Source organism: Panthera leo, chromosome B1 (assembly GCF_018350215.1).
Source record: "Panthera leo isolate Ple1 chromosome B1, P.leo_Ple1_pat1.1, whole genome shotgun sequence".
NCBI classification, from domain to species: Eukaryota; Metazoa; Chordata; class Mammalia; order Carnivora; family Felidae; genus Panthera; species Panthera leo.
In genome coordinates, this window is record NC_056682.1 from 184,554,909 (window position 1) to 184,568,941 (window position 14,033).

Genomic DNA, 14,033 nt, shown 5'->3' on the forward strand with positions numbered 1-14,033 from the left:
TTAAAAAAGACTTTTCCAATTATTAATAATGGTACTGTAACTCTTTCATTTCAAAGCACCTTATTTTTAACTCAGAAATGAGAAAGTAAAAATATTAACATTTCTATAGAGCTTTCCCAATTTGATATTATTTGCTAAAACTCTTGTATCTCATCAAAACCTTGGAACTATAGGTTTGACTCATTCCATGTACATAAAACATCTAACTTAAAAGGTACTTGGTAAAGACAGTCTTCGTTATCAAATCAGTCAGTCAAAGCAGACTTAAACATTTACACAAACATGACAAAGTATGCCCTGTGTCAACATCTCACTTTCTCTAAAATTTTTTTTTAATTTTTTTTTTTTTAATTTCAAGTAAACTCCATGCCCACCACAGGTATTAAATTCACAAACCCGAGGTAAAGTCACATGCTCCACCAACCGAGTCAGCCAAGCACCCCTCAACATCTCACTTTTCACGTTGTTCCCATGGACTATTCTCTTAGGAGTGCATTTTTTTTTTTTTTTATAGTAGTCAGGGTTTAGAAGAGGCAAGATCTTTAAATGAAACTTGTCACCACTCCCACAATCTCATTCTACAATATACCTATGTATTTAGAACATCCTAACGCATGCCTAAGTGCACCATGCCTAATGTTGTCATCGCTTTGAAAATAATGCTCCTTTAATAAGAAAATAGAGAATGCACTGCTGCTATTTTATGGGGCCTTTGTATACGGAGAGTTTTCCAAAACCTGTATTTGAAATCCAGTCTTTGTTGGGAGCCTGAAGTTTTATGCACCCGGAAGCAAGGAGCGTTTGGATGATTCAGGACAGATATTCCTACACCAACTGGTATAGTACAGTTCAATTCTGGCACTAACCATCTAGAGTTAGCACAGATTCCACAAGTTAAGGGGTCAGTCCTCCATAAAACTGCCCTCACTTCAGATGCCAGCCATATTTCGGGGATCCCCAGACTACCTGCATTTATGACCAACTGTCTACAAATTCGAGGGGGTCTCATGACTCCCTTGGGTTCTCTAATTTGGTAGAACAATGCACAAAACTCTGCAAAGAGCTCAAGGTTCTTACCCTCGTGGAGATTATGATCAGATGGAACTTACAGACAAATAGGCAATTTACAAAAACAGTATGCTAAATGCTGTGTGGAGGAAGAACAGGCTGCTATGAGGGCATGTAAGAGGGGCAGAGATCAGGAAAGGGGGTTAAGAAAGAGAATACAGGAGTAGGGAAGAGACTTGGCTGGAGTAAAATCTCATCTGAAATTTCTGACATTTCTTTCAGCAATCCAGCTGTGGCCTTTTGTTGGGCTGATAGATGACAGAGGAGGCCCTCAGGGCGGATGACATGTATTTATTTATTTATTTATTTATGTTTATTTATTTATTTTTCAGAGAGAGAGAGAGAGCAGGGGAGGGGCAGAGAGAAGGAAAGACAGAATGCCAAGCCTGCTCCGCACCGCCAGTGCTGTTTGTGAGAAGAATGGGGAAAAGAGCAACCCTGGCAGGGGAGCCAGTTTGGTGACAGGTGCTATCCTCTTGCTGGAGACAGAGGAGTGAACACGTGTCTGTTCTCAAGAAGCTCCCACTCTCATGGGGGAGACACACGATAAGTAAGGAAGAGGATCTTAGCATGTAAAATGATAACAAATGCTATGAAAAAGGACACTGCAGGATGGGAAATACAGAATGATGGTGGTGTGAACGGGTAGGTGCTATTTTACGTTAGGTAGTGGGTTGAATGGTTGCACAAAAGATAAGTCCATGTCAAATTCCTAGAACCTGCGAATATTGTTTTACTTGGGAAAAGGGGTCTTTGCAAATGTTATTAAGTTAAGAATGTTGGGATGAGATCATCCCAGATTATCTTGGTTGGCTCTAAATCCAATGACAAGTGTATTATAAAAGAAAGGCAGAGGGAGGTTTGAGAGAGAAGAGAAGACACACGGGGGCAGATGTGAAGACGCACAGATTGGAGGGATGTGGCCACAAGCAAAGGAAGTCGAGGAATGCCAACAGCCACAAAAAACAAGCACAACAAAGACTCAAGGAGAGTCTTAATGGAATTGAGGATGATAGCGATAGCTATGAGGCTAGCTTGGAGAATGTTCCAAATACATGCTTGCCGCTGAATTCTTTCTATATGGAAATGTTGGAACTTCTACTGCTGTATACCTTTTCACACTGATTTTTTTTAACCAAAACATTACATTCAAAAATGATTTAGTGTATCATCAGGCCCTTATAGCAATGGGAAAAAAAACAACCAAGAACTACTTGACTAAGGTGAAAGTTTTAATTAGATGTGATTTTAAAGGTTGTGGTTCAACTGCTATGCAATCAGTAAACACAGAAAACAGAGAACACTTGTCTTTGAGTAAATCTGATAACTGCCACTAGGCTGATAATCTGTTTTGGCTTTGTTAGCCTAGCTCCAGTGGACTTTTGCTTCATAGGGAATCTATTATTACCTTGAGAAAACACAGAGATCCTCTAGATGACCCCTTCAATCTGTATTCTACTCCACTTCAATATTTACTTGTATAGGCTGTGATTTGAATACAGATATGTTTTAAAAAATAACTCCCAGTTTCCTATCATTCCCAAAATACAAATGCTGCTTTAATGCAGTGTTAATCAAGGCTACAGGCTACTGAAAGCCAGACTGCTGTTGTATGTACTTTGAGTTTATTAGCATATTCACCTCCACAGCAACTTATTGAGACAGGAGTTCTTATTATCCCTTTACTCATGGGAAAACTAAGGCATATAAAGATTAAGTAATCTGTCTCAGATTACCCAGAAAAAAGTGGCAGAGTGAGCATTGAATACTGGTGGTCTGAGTTCATCTTCTTAAGCCACTCCTATTCTAACTTCTCTTCACGTAGGAAACCAGTGGAAAGTTCTTTCAGAATCACAATTCTGATCACTGTCACTAACTTCTAATGTTATCCCATTGGTCACCAAAACACAAAAACAAAAACAAACCTAAAAATTTACTGTGGCATGTAATTTCTCCCGAAGAGTAGGTTCTAACCTCTAACATAAGCCTTATGTTTTGCCTCATTTCAGCTACAGCCATCCTGAACTTCTCCCTATTTCTAGAATCAGTTATTTCATGTCTCCATGTCTATCCTTGCTGTCAGGATATCCTTACTCTCTTCTTCACCAGTTTAATATCAATTCCTTTGGAATACTGTCCCCAGTTTCCTAAGCAGAGATCATAATGTCTCTGCCTTGTGTCTTCCACAAATCCTTGCTCTGACCTCTGATGAAGCCCTCTCCCACTGAAGTTTAATTTTTTTTCCCTATTCGAAGGTGCCATTAAAATGTGAGCCCCTTGCAAGGAGAGATACATTGTTCCCTTCTCTGTCATTCTCTCTCTCTCCCTCTTCGGGTAGAAGAGTGACTAGAACATAGTGTGTGCTTGACAGAAGTTTTATAGTTCATGAACCAATGAATGAATGAGTAAAATTATATTTAAAAGAATTATGTAAATGAATTTTGTAGTAGAAGCCATCAACCCCTAAGTTCTCTTTGGTAGCATTGATATTTGCTCTCCAAATATCATCAAGACAATCTGTGTTGGGGGTCCCTAGTTTTGAAGATTCACTAGGGCGACGATTCACTAGATTCGCTAGATTCATTTTGACGACTCACAGGGCTCAGTATATGGCCATATTCGTGTCTATGACAGATTATCATGAAAGGATACAAAGCAGAATCAGCAAAGGGAAAAGGCCCATGGGACGAAGTACAGAGGAAACCAGGCACTCACCTCCAAGAGCTCTCTCCCAGTGGAATCACATAGGAAACTCACACCTCGTCCAAACTAGAAGCCATGACAACACTGAAAGACTGTCTACAAGGGAACCTCATTAGAGACTCAGTGCCCAGGGTTTTTATTGGGGCCAGTCATGTGGGCACCCTCTGCCTTGCATCTACCAAAGTTCCAGATCGCCATAGAAGCAAGGCAGGTATCCAGCATACATCATATTGTTTGCACAAGCAGTTTAGGCCCAGTGAATCGCTCTTACCAGGGACGGTGGGAACTCTCCCCAAATCCAAGTTCCCAGATGTCAGGCAAGGGCCATTATGGCCTTTTCAGTGATGATCACAGCTGCCAAATGAGAGGAGGTGCTTCTGAAGGGAAGGATACATCTCAGCAAGAGAAGGAGAAGGTTGGTCAGCTCTGTGCTCTAGAATGAACAAAACGGACAGAAGCCTAGTTCCTCAGGGACTATCTCAGAAGGGAGTTAAGAAAAGAGTTGTCAGATTTTCTCTTCCAGAATCCTGGTTTGGGATACAGATGGGGATGGGTTCACGGGATGCACGGCTGAGGTGGTGGTGAGAAATGTATGTACTTAAATAAAATGCATTGATTGGTACTTCCAGTTTGTGCAGCTTACTTTAGGAAAAAATGTAAAACATTTCTTTTTAATTTTTTTTTTAACATTTATTTTATTTTTGAGACAGAGAGAGACAGAGCATGAATGGGGGAGGGTCAGAGAGAGGGAGACACAGAATCTGAAACAGGCTCCAGGCTCTGGGCTGTCAGCACAGAGCCCGACGCGGGGCTTGAACTCACGGACCGCGAGATCATGACCTGAGCCGAAGTTGGCCGCCTAACCGACTGAGCCACCCAGGCGCCCCAAACATTTTAGAACTGTATAGACGTACACAATTCAAATTTTGTTTTTCATTTTAAGAGATAGCTAAATTCCCTAAGTGCCGACTTAATTGCAGAGGCTAGTTAAATCCAGGAACCTCGGGAGCAGGACTGTGGTTTAACAAGTTTTATAAACTTTGTAATTTCCCCAGGATTCTTATTTGTGTGGTTGCCTGTTTGTCTGCAGTAAAGAATAAAAAACAAAACAAAACAAAACAAAGACAATAAGGAGAGGGCTCTGGGCTTGTCCGCAGGAAAATGGCAAGCTGGGGAAACGGGGTACCCTTTCTGCTGGGCTTGGTGGAGAGCAGGTGAGTGAGTGACCACAGGTGCTGGAAGAAAAGGAAAAGTGACAAATCCTTAAGGCCTGAGCGGAGAGAAAGAAATGGGGACAGATGCAGCCCGCAGAGAGCCTGGGGCTGAGCCTTTGAAGCCTGTGTTCATTTCCTGGGGCTGCCCTAACACATTAACCCAAACTGGCTGGTTTAAACAATGGAAACTTATTCTCCAATAGTTCTGGGGTCCAGAGATTGGAAATCAAGGTGTCAGCAGGGCCACGCTCCCTCCAAAGGCTCTTCTTTGCCTCTTCCCGCTTCCAGGAGCTCCCAGCATTCTTGCCTTGTAGACCCATTACTCCAATCTCTGCTCCAAAGCCACCTAGCCTTCTCTCTGTGCATCTCTGTGTTTCTTTGCCTCTTCTTTTAAGAACACCGGTCATTAGATTTAAGGCCGAGCCTAATTCAGTATGACCTCATCTTAAGTAATTATATCTGCAAAGACTCTATTTCCAAATGAGGTCACATTCTGAGATTTTGAGTGGACATGAATTTTTTGGGGGGTAGAGTGTCAAGGGGAGCTATTCAACTCACTACAAAACCCCATCACAGTAATTTGCACCTGTTATTATCAGATGGAAGATCCCCCCCATCAAAGCCTTGGTATGTGTATTAGCACGGTGTTACAAAAAAGGAAACCACTGACCAAACCTAGCAAGTAGTCACAGAAGAGACAGAGTGAGAAAAAGCAGAACCGCATCCTGTACGTGACCAGATTTATGCTTTTCCTTGGATGAAAAGGCCATGATTGCAAACTTCACAATGAAAGGTCTTTATGAAGGAAACCTGCCAGAAAATCTGCCTATGAAACAACCACAGCCGAATGGGGTTCCATTAATTTTTCGGGACATCTCGAACGTGCTCTGAGCTTCCTCGCACAGTCCCCTCCACACTGAGTGTGTGATAGGCCCACCTGCCAGGATCCAGGTGCAATCAAAGGCTAAGGAGGGGACAGGATGCACATGCTTGAAAACATATCCACACTGGTCCGAGCCATCCACGAAGATGCCCCAGCTATACTAAATGACCTCCAGCCACCCCCTTCTAGAGGTTGCTCCTCCGCTAGGCTTTCTCATTAAGCTGGTCTCAGAATAAAGGAAAAGTTGGTTTGTTCAAGAAAGTTCTGGCGGTTGGAAATGGTCATTCTTGGCTTTGAGGAAACCCTTGAGAGTGGCTGTGCGTTAATTTCTGCTCCCAGTTAGACTTTTGGATGCTGATATAGATTAACAAACAAACTTAACATGCTGATACTATTTTTTTTGTTTTTTGAGAGAGAGAGCATACAAGTGAGTCAGGGGCAGAGAGAGAGAGAGAGAGAGAGAGAGAGAGAAAACCCCAAGAGGGGCAGAGAGAGAGAGAGAGAGAGAGAGAAGTGGGGCTCACCCAAAGTGGGGCTTGAGCTCACCTGATATGGGACTCAAACTCACCAACCATGAGATTATGACTTGAGCCGAAGTCAGATGCTTAAAGGCTGAGCCACCCAAGCACCTGCTGATATTATTTCTAACTTGTGTCTCAGAGTTAGTATTGTTGGCTAATGAATTAGATACAAAAGAACCTCAGAAGTACAACTGCAATCATTCCTGGTCCGCAAGAAATTTTCAAATGACATATAAAGCGGTTAAGAAATTAGCAGAGGGATGCCTGGGTAGCTCATTCGGTTAAGCGTCCGGCTTCCACTCATGTCATGATCTCACAGCTTGTGAGTTCGAGCCCCACGTCAGGCTCTGTGCTGACAGCTCAGAGCCTGGAGTCTGCTTTTGATTCTGTGTCTCCCTCTCTCTGTCTGCCCCTCTCCCGCTCACGCTCTGTCTCTGAAAAATAAACATTAAAAAAAAAAAGAAAGAAATTAGTAGAGACTAAATGTGCTTGGCCAAAATTCATTATGTTGGTATCTAATCCCTAATGTGATGGTATTTGGAGGTGTGGCCTTTGAGAGGTGATTAGGTCATGAGGGTGGAACCCTCACTAAGGGATTTAGTATCCTTACAGAAAAGATCCCTGGAGCGCTCCCGTGCCCATTTCCACCATGTGGGAAAACAGCAAAAAGATGTCTGCCTGTGAATCAGGAAGTGGGCTTTCACCACACCCCAAACTTTCTGGTGCCACTAATTGGACTTCCCAGGCTCCTGAAGTGTAGAAACAAAGTTATAGTGTTTATAAGCCACCCGCATATGATATTTCTATTACAGCAGCCCAGATGGACTAAGACAGTCATTGTCAACATGGAAAGAACTTTCCTAATGATTTAATCTATCCGTCCTTCCATCCATCCACCCTTCACCCTATTGATTCTACTCCTGAAATATCTCCTGAATCATCAACTTCTCTTTCTCTTCATCACTACCACCATGGTCCAAACCTTCATCATCTCTGTCTTGACCATTCCAACAGTCTCTTAACTAGACTCTTATTTCTACTCTAGCCCCCAAACTGGTTAGGATATCATGGGAAGCAAAAACAGAAATCCCAACGCAAATCGGTTTAAAAGAAATTCATTCTCTTCCAAAGGAGAAGGCCGGCAAGTGGGCAAAATTGGGAGCTGGTTGACTCAGGGGCTCATTACTGTCACCAGAGACCCAGGTTCTTTTCCATTTTAGTTCATCCATGCTTAGTTTGTTGGCTTTACCCTCAGGATGCTACCCTTATGGGTGAACAGTGGTGGCAGCCGTTGTAAGCAGCTTCATACCCAGACATGGCCACATCCAGAAGCAGGAAGGGACTGCCCCCTGGTGCATTTCTACAAATGAGGATGCCTTTCCCAGAAGTCTTCCATGATAGACCTCCCATCAAAGCTCACTGCCCAGAACTCGTTCACATGCCACTGTGGAACCCATGACTGACAAGGAGAATGGGACCATTGTACTGACTTGGGACAATCAGTATTTCTCCTTGGAGTTGGGAATACAACCCCACTTTCTGGAGTCACCTTGAAGAGATGGACACCAGACCAAATTATAATTCCACTGGCAGGAGGTAAGCGAGGAAAAGATACTGGACAAGACACCAAAGGTGTCAGCCAGGCCTTCCACCCCCAAATCTCTTTTCTGTGGAGCTGCCAGTGTGATCTTCTCAACTCGCATTTCTAATTATGTTTCTCCTCTGCTTAACGTTTTGGTGGTTTCACCTGATACTTAGAAGGTAATCTAAAAACGTTATTTGGGTTTACAAATTTTTGCAAGCTCTACACACTGCCCTCCTCACTTTCTGTAAACCATCCTTCTGGCTTTGCTGCCAAGGGGCTTGTGCCTATCCCTGTCTGTGGACTGTATTAGTCAGGGTTCTCCAAAGAAACTGAACCGATAGGATATAAAAGATTTATTTAGAGGAATTGGCTCCTGTGATTGTGGGGGGTGGCAAGTTCAAAATTTGCAGGGCAGGTGGCAGGCTGGCAACCCACGGGTTGATGTTCTCGTCTTGAATTTACTCTCTGGGAAACTTCAGTTTTTGCTTTCAGGCCTTGCAACTGATTGGGTGAGACCCACCACATGATGGACAGTAATCTCTTTCACTTAAATTTCACTGATTATAGATGCGAACCACCTCTCCAAAACACCTTCACAGCAGCACCTAGGTCAGTGTTTGATTAAATAACTGGGCACTACGGTCTAACCAAGTTGACACATAAAACTAACCATCACACGGACCGTTCTTTTCTTCCCGTCTAGCCAGAACATGCCCACTCTACTTCCAGGTCTCAACTTCCTCAGGAAGACTTGTATGCAGGCCTCCTTCCCCAACCAGATTAGATGCCCCTCCTCACTGGCTCCAAATGAACTCTCTAACTAGCACTAACATCATGCAACTTTGTAATAATCTGTTTACCTGTTTGCTAACTGGCACACAAGCCTGAAGAGCAAAAACTATGCTCAGATCACTGTTACGCCCCATCAGCCAGCACAGAACTTGCCACATAGCAGAGGCACTCGATAAATAGTTACCAAGGGGATGCATCCCATCCAACTCCATGTTATGGTTAAAATAATAGGCTTCGAAATGAAAACCACCTTACTTACGATTACCTTGCAAATTAGTAGCAGAGCTTGATCAGACCTCAGGGCTCTTGCCTACGACTTCAGCCTCCTCTGCACTTTGTACCTCCTCTTTGTGCAGGAAGGTGAAGATCCACCAGTTGTGTCAAGGTTTAGTTTTTAGAGGCATCTGTGTCCAGCTGTTTTGTATTTAAAAAAGAGATGCACACTTGGGTTCCTGTAATAGGGGTTCGTGGGTTTTTGTTTGTTTTGTTTTGCTTTGGGGTGTACATATGATGGTAGGAAGCTCGTGTGACAGGAATGGCCATCCAGGGAATGGCCAGGGACTTTAAGGGAAACCTGGCCAGGAACTAGCTTCTCTCTCTGCTCCTTAGCACCAAGGGGTCACCAGTTCCCTGTCATTCTGCTGCTTCAGCTCTGCCAGATCTTATCCTTTTCCTGTTGCCCACTCACTCCTTGTCTGATCATGCTTTCCTGACCCTGTGGCTGCTGCTTATGAGTACTGTGGGCTCACTCATGCCTTCTCTCTGCAGTTGTTCAGTCTCTTCCTGCCACCCAAACGCCTTGCTCTTTGTATTTTCTAAATGTAGTTTCCAACCGGACACTCTGGTAGGCTTCTTTTGTTACTATCTTTCCTATTTGGATAGAATTTTTCATGCCTCATCACCTCAAAGGTTAGCCCATGAATGGGCTGCTTTTAGATCCAATTGGCTGTGATGGAAGTGGTCTGGGGGCAGGCAGATCATGTGGCATAGAACATTCTAGAGACTGTGAGAGGGCATTTTTTTTTTTCTTTTCCAGTGGCTGAGAGTGAGGTGGGTACCTTCATTGACCTGTCCAATGCAGCAGAAAAAAAGATGACCAGAGTTTTTGGATAATAGTCCGAGGTGTTATCTCATGGCAAGGTATGATAGTATTTTAAAGAGGCTCAGGTGACCTCATTTCTGGCATATGGTGCCTTTAGATTTTCCTTTTCAGGTTAAGAGGCTGGGTGTAAAACATGCCGGGGGGCAGTGTGAAGAAAATGGGAAAAAATGGAAAGTGGAAAGAATGTTATAACCCTGAGATTATAACATTATTTGACTTGGACAATAACAAGTGAATTTAAATGAAGCTAGATCTCAAAGTGATTTCTATGAAAAGAGACAACGAAGTTTTATTTTTCTTCCTTTCTTCTTCTTCTTCTTTTTTTTTTTTTATAAAGACTTTAATCTAATCTGGTAGAGTAGAAGAAAATAACTCAATGTTCTGAAAATAAATTTCCCAGAGGAGGCCATTAAGGCAGCCCTTTTGTTTCCTGTCATACTCTGAATCAGTTACAAGGACAAACTCTATTTGTTTGGGTACATTAATTTTGCTCAATGGCCTTTCTAGAAAATGAGCATCAAATTGATGGGACTGGACTTCAGCAAAGAAGAAGTTCCAATTTTCTCTGGATGGATTGTTCTGGACGTGCAGTGGAAAATTATTATTAATAGCGATTCATGTTTACTATCCAGTGAGCATGAGAGAAAGATGGAGTTTAGAAATGCAGCTGTATCCAACTAAGCACTGAGCATCATGGGACAAATTACTAGGCAGTGATGACCCCAATCTTTGGCTTCTGTGTGGCTAGTCTGTTTGGGCCATACTTGGTGTGCTGGATCATCTATTTTCTCTGACTATGCTTTGGTTCGGGACCTTCAGAGAAGCAAGCTAGGTTTTTGAGATGATTTAGTCATTTGGGTTGTCTTCTTGCAGGTCCCGTGTGGTGCTTATGCCCCAGATGCATTCATGTGTTTATTTCAATCATTCAACTGAGCTGAACAGACATGTCCCCTTCCCTCATGGAGTTGATATTTTAGCGATTGAATTTGATACCTAGGTCTTTCTGATTCTGATTCAGCCTTCAAAGATCAAGTAAAAGGAGAGGTATTTCATGGCTTTGGATTTTGCTCTCCAGGTTAAGGGGATAGGGGTATAAACCATGCTCACAAAGAGGGTGTAAAGAAGGAAGTACAAAGAAGTAAAATAACTCTATCTTCTTGGGGCTTAATGAGAACCCAGCTAGTCCCTGTGGTTAGTGGAGTATGGAGAGTTACTATAACGCTCATTTCTCATAAATGTATATGCCTTTGTTATTTGCATTCTGTGTGCTAAGCTCATTCCTGAATTTATTTCTCTTTCTCTTTTCTGCAGAAATGAATGAAGACAAACCAAACGAGAATAGGCAAGGTGTCTTTATTTAGAGCTTGCTATAGCAAAGGAGTCAGCCACCATCACTTGTGTTTTGGCAGAGATTGAAAGGCAGGCAGAGGGGAAGGAAAAATTTGTAGTGAAACAAAGGGAAGGCTTTAGGTATGTCCTGATTGGAGGCTGTTGGCATGGGGAAGCTAATTAGAAGGCTAATCAGAAGGGGCCTAATTAGAAGGGGGCATTCTATATGATTGGTTAGGGGCACATATTGGGCTGTCTCTGGTTAGTCCAAAGTTCAAAAATTAGGCATGTTAACTTATTAATTAAATCCCAGCTGTGTGTGGTCAGTTGCTACAGAGATCATTATTTAGCTTCCTAGCTGGTTGATAGATAGTGGTTTGACTTGTAGACAGAAGATTGGTTTCCTGGGCTGGTTACTATAGATGATAGGTTGGTTTCCCAGGCTGGTTGCTGCAGGTTGTAGGTCAGAGCTCTGTTTTTACATGTTGTCTGGCCATCGTTTGTATATTCAGTCTCTCATTCATTTGTTTTACTTAGATTGCTTCACGTATTTTAACTTTTAAATCCTTTATTTTATACATTTCTATTAATAGACATCAATTCTGCAACCTTCATGGTACATTTTCAAAAAACTTTTAATTACAAAATAATGCATGTTCACGAATAAGGAGTTTTAAAATAGAAATAAGGAAAAGGAAAAATAATTTTATAAACTTCCACCAACCACGTCCCTGCTGACAATTTGCTATATGTTCTTCCTATGCATATGTATTAATATAATCTCATGGTACTTTGTATATTCATGACTCTCTTATATATAGTAGTTGGTGTGTATTTCTCCCACTGGGGGTTTGCAGAGATGAAGTGTATTTCTTACTCAATTGTGACTTCCCAAACCTTGCACAGTACTTTGAACATAGTAGTATATTCAACAAGTATGAATTGAATATTTTGTATTGAACTACATTAAGTTGTCTCTCTTGTAAGTAAAAAAAATCAAATAATGGCAATTTGATGTGGTTAAATCTATTGGATGGATGCCTGGATGGTCGAACAGACAGACAATGGATGGATGAATTATAATGCCCTTTACCATTGTCTGTTCTGTTCCACATAACTGATGATTTAAGCATCGATGTTCTGGATAAATGTGTTGTGGCCTCTTGACAATGATGGGGAAAATTCTGACTTCTGCTCCCAACTTAGTTATTTCTTCCATTTATTTATGACTGTTATTTAGCCAATTACCAAATGGCAGCATCAGTCCTTTTCATCTATATGTACATCAACTTTTTTTTTGTAAGACTTCAATCACCTTGTCATGAGTAGGTGGATCATTTCATTTTCCAATTATTTGAGCTTCAGTTTAGGATTTTGGTTAATGGTTTTTCAAGACATTGATTAGAGAGGTCTTTCTTTCCTGATTAAAAGCATATATGCTAGCTTTTCTCTAGCTCTTTTTTATTTATATCTAGTAATTGTGGATATAAATATATGACTATGGAGATCTGTCACATACTATATTATGTGAATTTTTCAGGAAGCAGAATCTTTTTTTTTAAATCATTTCAGAAGGTTGTCATTAGTCAGACTAAGGATTCTGGAAGTAAATCTTAAGTAAAATGAATTGTTTGCAATAAAACACTGTAATAGCACATCACTGCTGCCAACTCCTATTTAATATTCCTCCTATTGTAATATCTGTGTATAATATCTAGAGTAGAGTTGCTGTATAAATTATCTCTAAGGCTGTGGTCTTTAGGGCTTGGTGTTTAAAAACTATAATCAGTTGGTAATTTAGTATAGTGGATAAGAGTACAAGGTTGGCTGTCCCTACTTGTCTTTTCTTCCAGGTCTCTCTGTTACAAGTCCTTCTACCTCAATATGTTACTTTCCCTCTTGGAGTCTTGTTACCTCCTATGAAAAATGGTGCTGTAGACTGAATGTTTGTGTGCCTCCAAAATGTGTACGTTAAATCCTAACCACGAATGTGAAGGTATTAAGAGATGGGGCCTCTGGGAGATGATTAGGTAATGGGGTAAAGTCCTCATAAATGGGATTAGTGCTCTCATAAATGAGACCCCAGAGAGCTCCCTCACCCCTTCTGCCATGTAAAGTTGCATGGAGAAGACTGCCACCTATGAATCAGGAAGTGGGACTTCATCGGACACTGAATCTGCCAGAGCCTTGATCTTGGACTTCCAAGCCTCCAGAACTGTGAGAAATAAATCCTTGCTGTTTATAAGCCACTCAGTCTATGGTATTTTGCAATAGCATTCTGAATGGACTAAGACAAATGGGGGTAGTATTATCTTGGATGATAAAGTCATTCAGTCTTTCATTCAATATGCACTTAGTCATGTGTCCAGACCTTGTCCTTGGCAGTGCTGTTGGGTAGCACAATTCCATGCGCAATATAGTTACGCAATACATTCACTTTGCTTTCTGTGTTCTGGTGATGCAGAGAAAAAGGAGGCAGGCGAGCTTTTTTCCACTCTCTTGTTCCATTGTAATATCCGTGGCAGTTCAAAGACATAAGTCAAATGTTGTAGTTGGAGGAAGGAATACTTGGGTTCAAATCTGTTATTAGATCTTGGGAAACTTCTGTACTCTTCCCTCTCAGTTCCCTCCTGGGCAACATGGAAATAATAGTTTCTGCCTCTTTTACCTCCCAGAATTGTCCAGGCATTTACACCTGTTAGCAGTTTGCACAAGTTATCATAATTTAATGAGATCATCAAATGATATTAACTCCTTGAGTGCCCCTTATAAACTGTAAATGTAGTAGTGGTGATTAAAATTCTTACTTTTTAAAAAATAAAGCTCAGGGGCGCCT

The 14,033-nt window shown here is 41.7% G+C and overlaps 1 long non-coding RNA gene across 1 annotated transcript; it reads left to right on the forward strand.

Annotated features, from left to right (window-relative positions):
- Positions 1-1,405: 1,405 nt before the first annotated feature.
- LOC122218566 lies at positions 1,406-9,900 on the forward strand. The gene is made up of 3 exons (XR_006202006.1): positions 1,406-1,713; positions 7,645-7,985; positions 9,803-9,900. It is a non-coding gene; the product is annotated as an uncharacterized LOC122218566 (long non-coding RNA).
- The last annotated feature ends 4,133 nt before the right edge of the window (positions 9,901-14,033 follow it).